Source organism: Stenella coeruleoalba (genome assembly GCF_951394435.1).
Source record: "Stenella coeruleoalba genome assembly, chromosome: 16".
In the NCBI taxonomy this organism is placed as follows: Eukaryota; Metazoa; Chordata; class Mammalia; order Artiodactyla; family Delphinidae; genus Stenella; species Stenella coeruleoalba.
Window position 1 is genome coordinate 74988676 of NC_137162.1, and position 12881 is coordinate 75001556.

Consider the following 12881-nt stretch of genomic DNA (forward strand, 5'->3'; position numbering starts at 1 on the left):
TGGGGACTATGGATTAACAGGCAAAACATTTCTCCCAAGGCCAAAGGTATACAAGCAAAAATAAACAAATGAGACCTAATCAAACCAATAAGCTTTTGCACAGCAAAGGAAACCGTCAACAAAACAAAAAGACAACCTATGGACTGGGAGAAAATAATTGCAAATGATGCGACCAACAAGGGATTAATTTCAAAAATATAAAAACAGCTCATACACATCAATATCAAAGAGGTTGACAACCCAATCAAACGGGCAGATGACCTAAATACACATTTCTCCAAAGAAGACATACAGGTGGCCAACAGGCACATGAAAAGATGCTTAACATTGCTACTTATTAGAGAAATGCAAATCAAAACTACAATGAGGTACCACCTCACACCAGTCGGAATGGCCATCATCATAAAGTCTACAAATAATAAATGCTGGAGAGGGTGTGGAGAAAAGGCAACCCTCCTATACTGTTGGTGAAAACGTAAATTGGTGCAGCCACTATGGAAAAGAGTACGGAGGTTCCTTTAAAAAAATAAAAATAGAATTAACATATGATCCAGCAATCCCACTCCTGGGCATATATCCCGAAAAGATGAAAACTCTAGTTCAAAAACATATATGCACCACCAATGTTCACAGCAGCACTACTTACAATAGCCAAGATATGGAAGCAACCTCAATGTCCATGGACAGATGAACAGATAAAGATGGATAGATATGTATAATGGGATATTACTCAGCCATAAAAAAGAATAATGCCATTTGCAGTAACATGGATGGACCCAGAGATTATCATACTAAGTGAAGACAGACAGACAAATATCATATGACAGCACTCATATGTGGAACCTAGAATATGACACAAATGAACTTATTTACAACACAGAGCCTCACAGACTGACAGACATAGAAAATAAATTTATGGTGACCAAAGGGGAAGCCAGGGGAGGAATAGATTTGGAGTTTGAGATTAGCAGATACAAATTACTATATATAAAATAGATAAATAACAAGGTCCTACTATATAACACAGGGAACTATATTCAATATCTTATAATAAACTATAATGGAAAAGAATCTGAAAAGCATATACATATATATTGTATATATATACACATAGCTGAATCACTTAGAATTAGTTTTTTTTTAATTAATTAATTTATTTTGGGCTGCACTGTGTCTTCATTGCTGTGCACGGGCTTTCTCTAGTCGCAGTGCGCGGGAGGTACTCTTCATTGGGGTGCGCGGGCTTCTCATTGCGGTGGCTTCTCTTGTTGCTGAGTATGAGCTCTAGGCACGCGGGCTTCAGTAGTTGTGGCTCACGGGCTGTAGAGCGCAGGCTCAGTAGTTGTGGCGCACAGGCTTAGTTGCTGCGCGGCATGTGGGATCTTCTCAGACCAGGGCTCGAGCCTGTGTTCCCTGCATTGGCAGGTGGATTCTTAACTGCTGTGCCACCAGAGAAGTCTAGCTGAATCACTTAGGTGTACAATAGAAACTAACACAACATCGTTAACTATACTTTACTTAAAAATTTCTTTTTGACTGAGAAATTCTATTTACACAATTTATAGTAGTAAATCTTCATGGATTTATTCATTTATTTAGTAATTAATTAGTGTCTACCGCACAGTAAGCTCTATTCTAGGTTCTAGGGATAGAGCTGTGAGTGAACAAGACCAGGCTCTTTCTCTGCTTCCATGAAGCTTACATTCTGATGAACAGATGTACTGTATAATAAGCCAATGCATGAGTGTTTAAGAAATGGTACATATATGAAGGAAACACAATGTGGAAGTCTGTTTAGAGTGGCTGGAGTGCTCCTTTTGCACTCAACAGGCAGGAAGCCACTGAGAGAGATGACATCCATTGAATCCTTAACAAAAGGGAAGAGGCATCTGGAGTGTGAGGGGACAGCATTCCAGCCCACAAAGACAGAAAGTTGCCAGCTTGGTAGATAAAGAGGGAAAGTGGAGGATGGTGGGAGGAGATGAGAAACAGGCAGGTCATGATCATAGGGAGCCGTGACAGCCATAAAAAAGTTTAGATTGTATTCAAGTATTCTGAAAGCCCCTGCAGCACTGTGAGCAAGTGAGTGATATGACTGACACAAGAGTGGTCATGGGAGAGCAGGAGAGAAGGGATCACCTGGAAGGGTCCAGGCAAGACTGATGGACTAGATGGAACTGGCAGAGTTGGAAGAAAGAGGGCAGATTCACAATGTGTTTTGAAGACTGAGTCAATAAAAGTTATGGATGAACTGAACATGGGGAATGAGGAAAGAAGAAAAACATCTAGCCTTTGGTCTGGATCCCCTGGGAATAAAGTCTGGAAAAGGGAGATTAGACAGATGGGAGAGAAGCAAGTTTGGGGTTAGGTGGGCAAAATCTACAGAATTTTTTTTTTTACTTTTTATTTTACATTGGACTATAGTTGATTTACAATGTTGTGTTGGTTTCAGATGTACAGCAAAGTAATTCAGTTATACATATACATATATCCATTCTTTTTCAGATTCTTTTCCCATATAGGTTATTGAAGAGGTTTTTTTTTTTTTGCCGTACGCGGGCCTGTCACTGTTGTGGCCTCTCCCATTGCGGAGCACAGACTGCGGACGCGCAGGCTCAGCGGCCATGGCTCACAGGCCCAGCCACTCCGCGGCATGTGGAAATCCTCCTGAACCGGGACACAAACCCGCGTCCCCTGCATCGGCAGGCAGACTCTCAACCACGGCGCCACCAGGGAAGCCCTATTGCAGAGTATTGAGTAGAGTTCCCTGTGTTATACAGTAGGTCGTTGTTGATTATCTATTTTATATATAGTAGTGTGCATATGTTAATCCCAACCTCCTAATTTATCCCTCCCCCCACCTTTCCCCTTGTAACCACAAGTTTGTTTTCTGAGTCTGTTTTGGACAAGTTAATTTAGGCATTCAAGTAAAGACACCATCTCTGTTGCATGGAATCTTATTGTCAGAGAAGGGATCAGAACTGGAACTGTCATCTGAACCTAGACACAGTCTAGGCCACTGAGCCTGTGCGGAGGCTGTGCTCCGCAACAGTAGAGGCCACAACAGTGAGAGGCCCATGTACCGCAAAAAAAAAAAAAAAAAAGTATGCAAGGATGTTAAAGAAAGTTGTAATACAGAATGATTGAAAACAAACTAAAGTATCACCATAACACACCATAAATTATGATATATCCATACAATATGTTATGTAGCCCTTATCTTCTAGAATAATATTTAGAGGAATGCAAAATGGGAATGCACCATTATACTTTTAAGACGAAAAAGGTACAAGTACTGTGATCCCACATTTGTATACATATATATAAGTTTTAGAAGACAAGAATATAAAACTATTTGAAGAGAGACTTTGGCTGACTGCGACTGAGGTGGCAGCTGCGCTCCTTCCTGAGAGCTTCGGGTTCTCCGGACTGCCTTCACTAGTTTCGGTGTCTAGAGCGAGACTATCTTTCAGTTTGCATACATCAGAAATACATCTACACGTGGAACAACTCCTACAGAACACCTATTGAATGCTGGCAGGAGACCTCAGACCTCCCAAAAGGCAAGAAACTCCCCACATACCTGGGTAGGGCAGAAGAAAAAAGAATAAACGGAAACAAAGGATAGGGACGGGAGCTGCACCAGTGGGAGGGAGCCGTGAAGGAGGAAAGGTTTCCACACACTGGAAGCCCCTTTGCGGGTGGAGGCTGCGGTTGGCGGAGGGGGGAAGCTTCGGAGCCGCGGAGGAGAGCCCAGCAACAGGGGTGAGGAGGGCAAAGCGGAGAGAGTCCCGCACAGAGGATCGGTGCTGACCAGCACTCACCAGTCCAAGAGACTTGTCTGCTCACCCGCTGGGGCGGGCGGGGCTGGGAACTGAGGCTCGGGCTTCGGACGGAGCGCTGGGAGAGGACTGGGGTTTGCGGCATGAACACAGCCTGCAGGGGGTTGGTGCACCACGGCTACCCAGGAGGGAGTCCAGGAAAAGTCTGGATCTGCAGAAGAGGCAGGAGACTTTTTCTTCCCTCTTTGTTTCCCGGTGTGCGAGGAGAAGGGATTAAGAGCGCTGCTTAAAGGAGCTCCAGAGATGGGCACGAGCAGCAGCTAACAGCGCAGACCGCAGAGATGGGCATGAGATGCTAAGGCTGCTGCTGCCGCCACCAAGAAGCCTGTGTGCAAGCACAGGTCACTATCCACACCTCTCTTCCGGGGAGCCTGTGCAGCCCGCCACTGCCAGGGTCCCGGGATCCAGGGACAACTCCCTCGGGAGAATGCACGGCACGCCTCAGGCTGGTGCAACGTCACTCCGGCCTCTGCCGCCGCAGGCTTGCCCCGCATCTGTACCCCTCCGTACCCCCGGCCTTAGTGAGCCGGAGCCCCAAGATCAGCGGCTCCTTTAACCCCGTCCTGTCTGAGAAAAGAACAGATGCCCTCCGGCGACCTACACGCAGCACGCGGCCAAATCCAAAGCTGAACCCCGGGAGCTGTGCGAATAAAGAAGAGAAGGGGAAATCTTTCCCAGCAGCCTCAGGAGCATAGGATTAAATCTCCACAGTCAACTTGACGTACCCTGCATCTGTGCAATACCTGAATAGACAACGAATCATCCTAAATTGAGCAGGTGGACTTTGAGAGCAAGATTTATTATTTTTTCCCCTTTTCCTCTTTTTGTGAGTGTGTATGTGTATGCTTCTGTGTGAGATTTTGTCTGTATAGCTGTGCTTTCACCATTTGTCCTAGGGTTCTATCCGTCATTTTTTTTTTTTTTACTTTAAAAAAATTTTTTTTTCTTAATATATTTTTATTTTAATAACTGTATTTTATTTTACCACACTTTATTTTATTTTCTTTTATCCTCTTTCTTTCTTTCAACTTTTTCTCCCTTTTACTCTGAGCCGTGTGGATGAAAGGCTCTTGGTGCTGCAGCGAGGAGTCAGGGCTGTGCCTCTGAGGTGGGAGAGCCAACTTCAGGAAACTGGTCCACAAGAGGCCTCCCAGCTCCACGAAATATCAAACAGCGAAAATCTCCCATAGATCTCCAACTCAACACCAACACCCAGCTTCACTCAATGACCAGCAAGCTACAGTGCTGGACACCCTATGCCAAACAACTGGTAAGACAGGAACACAACCCCACCCATTAGCAGAGAGGTGGCCTAAAATCATAATAAGTTCACAGACGCCCCAAAATACAACACCAGACGTGGACCTGCCCACCAGAAAGACAAGATCCAGCCTCATCCACCAGAACACAGGCACTAGTCCCCTCCACCAGGAAGCCTACACAACCCACTGAACCAACTTTAGCCTATGGGTACAGACACCAAAAACAACAGGAACTACAAACCTGCAGCCTGCAAAAAGGAGACCCAAACACAGTAAGATAAGCAAAATGAGAAGACAGAAAAGCAGACAGCAGATGAAGGAGCAAGATAAAAACCCACCAGACCTAACAAATGAAGAGGAAAAAGGAAGTCTACCTGAAAAAGAATTCAGAATAATGATAGTAAACATGATCCAAAATCTTGGAAATAGAATAGAGAAAATGCAAGAAACATTTAACAAGGACCTAGAAGAACTAAAGATGAAACAAGCAACAATGAACAACACAATAAATGAAATTAAAAATACTCTAGAAGGGATCAATAGCAAAATAACTGAGGCAGAAGAACGGATAAGTGACCTGGAAGATAAAATAGTGGAAATAACTACTGCAGAGCAGAATAAAGTAAAAAGAATGAAAAGAACTGAGGACAGTCTCAGAGACGTCTGGGACAACATTAAACACACCAACATTCGAATTATAGGGGTTCCAGAAGAAGGAGAGAAAAAGAAAGGGACTGAGAAAATATTTGAAGAGATTATAGTTGAACACTTCCCTAATATGGGAAAGGAAATAGTTGATCAAGTCCAGGAAGCACAGAGAGTCCCATACAGGATACATCCAAGGAGAAACACAAGACACATATTAATCAAACTGTCAAAAATTAAATACAAAGAAAACATATTAAAAGCAGCAAGGTAAAAACAACAAATAACACACAAGAGAATCCCCATAAGGTTAACAGCTTATCTTTCAGGAGAAACTCTACAAGCCAGAAGGGACTGGCAGGACATATTTAAAGTGATGAAGGAGAAAAACCTACAACCAAGATTACTCTACCCAGCAAGGGTCTCATTCAGATTTGATGGAGAAATTAAAACCTTTACAGACAAGCAAAAGCTGAGAGAGTTCAGCACCACCAAACCAGCTTTACAACAAATGCTAAACGATCTTCTCTAGGCAAGAAACACAAGAGAAGGAAAAGACCTATAATAACAAACCCAAAACAATTAAGAAAATGGGAACAGGAACATATATATCGATAATTACCTTAAATGTAAATGGATTAAATGCTCCCACCAAAAGACACAGACTGACTGAATGGATACAAAAACAAGCCCCATATATATGCTGTCTACAAGAGACCCACCTCAGACCTAGAGACACATACAGACTGAAAGTGAGGGGATGGAAAAAGATATTCCATGCAAATGGAAACCAAAAGAAAGCTGGAGTAGCAATTCTCATATCAGACAAAATAGACTTTAAAATAAAGGATATTAGAAGAGACAAAGAAGGACACTACATAATGATCAAGGGACTGATCCAAGAGAAGATATAACAATTGTAAATATTTATGCACCCAACATAGGAGCACCTCAATACATAAGGCAAATACTAACAGCCATTAAAGGGGAAATCGACAGTAACACATTCATAGTAGGGGACGTTAACAGCCCACTTTCACCAATGGACAGATCATCCAAAATAAAAATAAATAAGGAAACACAAGCTTTAAATGATACATTAAACAAGATGGACTTAATTGATATTTATAGAATATTACATACAAAAGCAACAGAATACACAATTTTCTCAAGTGCTCATGGAACATCCTCCAGGATAGACCATATCTTGGGTCACAAATCAAGCCTTGGTACATTTAAGAAAATTGAAATTGTATCAAGTATCTTTTCCAACCACAACGTTATGAGACTAGATATCAATTACAGGAAAAGATCTGTAAAAAAATACAAACACATGGAGGCTAAACAATACACTACTTAATAACGAAGTGATCACTGAAGAAGTCAAAGAGGAAATCAAAAAATACCTAGAAACAAATGACAATGGAGACATGACAACCCAAAACCTATGGGATGCAGCAAAAGCAGTTCTAAGAGGGAACTTTATAGCAATACAATCCTACCTTAAGAAACAGGAAACATCTCGAATAAACAACCTAACCTTGCTCCTAAAGCAATTAGAGAAAGAAGAACAAAAAAACCCCAAAGTTACCAGAAGGAAAGAAATCATAAAGATCAGATCAGAAATAAATGAAAAAGAAATGAAGGAAACGATAGCAAAGATCAATAAAACTAGAAGCTGGTTCTTTGAGAAGATAAAATTGATAAACCATTAGCCAGACTCAACAAGAATAAAAGGGAGAAGACTCAAATCAATAGAATTAGAAATGAAAAAGGAGAAATAGCAACTGACACTGCAGAAATACAAAGGATCATGAGAGATTACTACAAGCAACTCTATGCCAATAAAATGGACAACCTGGAAGAAATGGACAAATTCTTAGAAAGGCACAACCTGCCAAGACTGAATCAGGAAGAAATAGAAAATATGAACAGACCAATCATAAGCACTGAAATTGAAACTGTGATTAAAAATCTTCCAACAAACAAAAGCCCAGGACCAGATGGCTTCACAGGCGAATTCTATCAAACATTTAGAGAAGAGCTAACACCTACCCTTCTCAAACTGTTCCAAAATATAGCAGAGGGAGGAATACTCCCAAACTCATTCTACGAGGCCACCATCACCCTGATACCAAAACCAGACAAGGATGTCACAAAGAAAGAAAACTACAGGCCAATATCACTGATGAACATAGATGCAAAAATCCTCAACAAAATACTAGCAAACAGAATCCAACAGCACATTCAAAGGATCATACAGCATGATCAATTGGGGTTTATTCCAGGAATGCAAGAATTCTTCAATATACGCAAATCAATCAATGTGATACACCATATTAACAAATTGAAGGAGAAAAACCATATGGTCATCTCAACAGATGCAGAAAAAGCTTTCGACAATATTCAACACCGATTTATGATAAAAACCCTCCAGATAGTAGGCATAGAGGGAACTTTCCTCAACATAATAAAGGCCATGTATGACAAACCCACAGCCAACATCGTTCTCAATGGTGGAAAACCGAAAGCATTTCCACTAAGATCAGGAACAAGACAAGGTTGCCCACTCTCACCATTCTTATTCAACATAGTTTCTAAGTTTTAACAACAGCAATCAGAGAAGAAAAGGAATAAAAGGAATCCAAATAAAAGGAATAAAGAAAAGGAATAAAAGGAATCCAAATCGGAAAAGAAGAAGCAAAGCTGTTACTGTTTGCAGATGACATGATACTATACATAGAGAATCCTAAAGATGCTACCAGAAAACTACTAGAGCTAATCAATGAATTTGGTAAAGTAGCAGGATACAAAATTAATGCACAGAAATCTCTGGCATTCCTATACACTAATGATGAAAAATCTGAAAGTGAAATCAAGAAAACACTCCCGTTTACCATTGTAACAAAAAGAATAAAATATCTAGGAATAAACCTAACTAAGGAGTCAAAAGACCTGTATGCAGAAAACTATAAGACATGGATGAAAGAAATTAAGGATGATACAAATAGATGGAGAGATATACCATGTTCTTGGATTGGAAGAATCAACATTGTGAAAATGACTCTACTTCCCAAAGCAATCTATAGATTCAATGCAATCCCTATCAAACTACCCTTGGCATTTTTCACAGAACTAGAACAAAAAACTTCACAACTTGTATGGAAACACAAAAGACCCCGAATAATCAAAGCAATCTTCAGAACGAAAAACGTAGATGGAGGAATGAGGCTCCCTGACTTCAGACTATACTACAAAGCTACAGTAATCAAGACAGTATGGTACTGGCACAAAAACAGAAATATAGATCAAGGGAACAGGATAGAAAGCCCAGAGATAAACCCACGCACATATGGTCACCTTATCTTTAATAAAGGAGCCAGGAATGTACAGTGCAGAAAGGACAGCCTCTTCAATAAGTGGTGCTGGGAAAACTGGACAGGTACATGTAAAAGTATGAGATTAGATCACTCCTTAACAACATACACACAAATAAGCTCAAAATGGATTAAAGACCTAAATGTAAGGCCAGAAACTATCAAATTCTTAGAGGAAAACATAGGCAGAACACTCTATGACATAAATCACAGCAAGATCCTTTTTGACCCACCTCCTAGAGAAATGGAAATAAAAACAAAAATAAACAAATGGGACCTAATTAAACTGCAAAGCTTTTGCACAGCAAAGGAAACCATAAACAAGACCAAAAGACAAGCCTCAGAATGGGAGAAAATATTTGCAAATGAAGCAACTGACAAAGGATTAATCTCCAAAATTTACAACCAGCTAATGCAGCTCAATAACAAAAAAACAAACAACCCAATCCAAAAGTGGGCAGAAGACCTAAATAGACATTCCTCCAAAGAAGATATACAGACTGCCAACAAACACGTGAAAGAATGCTCAACATCATTAATCATTAGAGAAATGCAAAGCAAAACTACAATGAGATATCTCACACCAGTCATAATGGCCATCATGAAAAAATCTAGAAACAATAAATGCTGGAGAGGATGTGGAGAAAAGGGAACACTCTTGCACTGCTGGTGGGAATGTGAATTGGTGCAGCCACTATGGAGAACAGTATGGCGATTCCTTAAAAAACTACAAATAGAACTACCATACGACCCAGCAATCCCACTACTGGGCACATACCCTGAGAAAACCGTAATTCAAAAAGAATCATGTACCAAAATGTTCATTGCAGCTCTATTTACAATAGCCCAGAGATGGAAACAACCTAAGTGCCCATCATCAGATGAATGGATAAAGAAGATGTGGCACATATATACAATGGAATATTACTTAGCCATATAAAGAAACGAAATTGAGCTATTTTTAATGAAGTGGATGGACCTAGAGTCTGTCATACAGAGTGAAGTAAGTCTGAAAGAGAAAGACAAATACCGTATGCTAAGACATTTATATGGAATTTAAGAAAAAAAAAATGTCATGAAGAACCTAGGGGTAAGACAGGAATAAAGACACAGACCTAGTAGAGTATCAATTTGAGGATATGGAGAGGGGGAAGGGTAAGCTTTGACAAAGTGAGAGAGTGGCATGGACATATATACACTACCAAACGTAAAATAGACAGCTAGTGGGAAGCAGCCGCACATCACAGAGAAATCAGCTCGGTGCTTTGTGACCACCTAGAGGGGTGGGGTAGGGAGGGTGGGAGGGAGGGAGACGCAAGAGGGAAGAGATATGGGAACATATATATAACTGATTCACTTTGTTATAAAGCAGAAACTAACACACCATTGTAAAGCAATTATACTCCAATAAAGATGTAAAAAAAAAAAAAAGAAAAAACTTACTTTGGAGTTTTTCATTGCTAAGATTAGAGGTGTTTGTGTTACTTTTTGTATTTTCAAGTTTATAAAAATATGGAAAATTAATGGTCATAAAAACAAATGTCTTTAAAAATATCAGTTAGCTTATGAGTTACAATAAAACAGCTGAAGGTACTAAAAGAGATTTAGCAAAAATAGTTTAACAATATTTCATTTTGTAAACATTACTGTAAATTTATTAACTAAGAGGTATTGATACATATTCTAATTAATTTGCTTGTATATCACTTAACAATTTTTACAAAACAAAAATTTTCTATGTTTTGTTCCTGTTCTTCGCATACATAAATGTTTGGTCCCAGAGAATTCTGCATACAATGTGCCATACTTCACCGTTTGTACCTTTTATTATGAATAAGTGGTACGTAGTTAGTTCATCCATCACTCTTAAATTTACTTGGAAAAGTGCAATGTGAGATCCACTGCTGTTAATTCCAAAACAAACAGACTAGGGACATGCAATGTTTTATTTCCCCTTAATGGCTGATTTGCACGCCACATTGGGAATGATCAATTGTGTGAAAACTGGCTCTGCAAGGACAAAACGGGGGAAAGAGTGGGTAAGGTATATCATAGTCACTGGACTAGTGTTACATATATCTGCAGTTAAGGAGTTAATGCAATATCTTCCTTTATAAAATATACATTCCCATGATCATCCAGTGAAATGTAACGATATAATTAACTCAGGCACAATAAATGTTAATTAGCTTCCTGCACTAACAGTAATGTCTTATTTACCAAATTAACCCAATCACTGTGCTGTCTTGAAATTCTACCTAATTTTTCCTGAAATCTTATGAAGGAAATCTTATATTTATAAAAATCAAGCCCTCTGAATTTGGTATTAAAATCTGATGCAATAGTTTAATACGTCAGTTGTTGGCATTTAATTAAAAATGTTTGAATGTAATGAAGAAATTAGGGAAAACGTGTTATATAATGGTATTCAATGTCAAGGTTAAGGTCAAAGTTAAGCTGAAACCCAAGATTTGATTTTAAATATATGTGTTTAGATAAGTAGTCAAGCTCATATTAGAACATTCCTTTAGGAAATACACCGTAGGGATACTCTTACCAGACCTATGAATTGGTGAATCCATATAAAAAGATCATAACCCAAGTTCAGAGCTTTCACTGGTTATCAGTGGCTTTCTACAGACAATAACGGAGACAAATTGCTTTGCTTATATGATCTTTTCACAGGTTATAAAACTCACAGTCTTCGGGAAAGAAAGGAAAAGGAAAAGTGATGGGGAATGGCTGTGACTGTTCTTAGATGTTTCTGAGACAAGAATTCACTCAGCCCGTGTTTACTGAGCATCCTCCAAGTGTCCAGCACTGTGACAGGTTCTATCTAGGGTTACAATGGAGAACTGAAAATACTTCTGCAGGAGAAGCTCAGAGTCCAGTTAGGGACGGGAGGATGAACATACAGACAGCGAAGGATTATCAGTTTCCTACATACTTAGTAAGTAACAGCAGAGGAGCTGACTCAGGTGACTCAATATTCTTACATGAGGCAAAACCTTGACCCATATGTTGACGGATGTGTAGTCATTTTCCAGGCATAAGAAAAGGTGACGTTGGGCTTCCCTGGTGGCGCAGTGGTTGAGAGTCCCCCTGCCGATGCAGGGGAAGCGGGTTCGTTCTGCGGTCTGGGAGGATCCCACGTGCCGCGGAGCGGCTGGGCCCGTGAGCCATGGCCGCTGAGCCTCCGCGTCCGGAGCCTGTGCTCCGCAATGGGAGAGGCCACAACAGTGAGAGGCCCGCGTACCACAAAGGAAAAAAAAAAAAAAAAAGAAAAGGTGACGTCATTCTAGGCAAAGAGGAGAACATGCGTTAGTCCACTGGCCGAGTTATACAAAAGACTGTAACTCAGGTAATAGTTTAGAATGCTAACCCAAGTTCAAATGTTTGGTGCATGATAGGGTGTGGCTGGATACATTTGGAGTATATCTTGAAATCAGATATTGTAGGGCATTTTATTCTCATTCAAATGTGTCTGGATTGTAAATTTCAAGGCAAAGGGAGTATGGCTACAGGAGATATTTATCCAAAGAGTAAAATATTCAGATTTGTGTGTCCGAAAGAATCCCAACGGCAAGGGCAATGACATGCTAGTAGGGAGTAGTGCTGGAGTCAGATAGATATTAAAATGTTTATGGCCACAATCTAGGATAAACTGCAGGGCCACATAGTAGTCATGGCAAAGTAAAGAAGAAGATTGTTTTAAAGGCTATTAAGTGATAGAGTCACCTGGATTGGTCACTCAT

The 12881-nt window shown here is 40.2% G+C and overlaps 1 protein-coding gene across 3 annotated transcripts in view; it reads right to left on the minus strand.

Annotated features, from left to right (window-relative positions):
• Nucleotides 1–12881, minus strand: part of CHRM3 (cholinergic receptor muscarinic 3) — a 513898-nt gene that overhangs the window by 349657 nt on the left and 151360 nt on the right. The window lies entirely within an intron of this gene.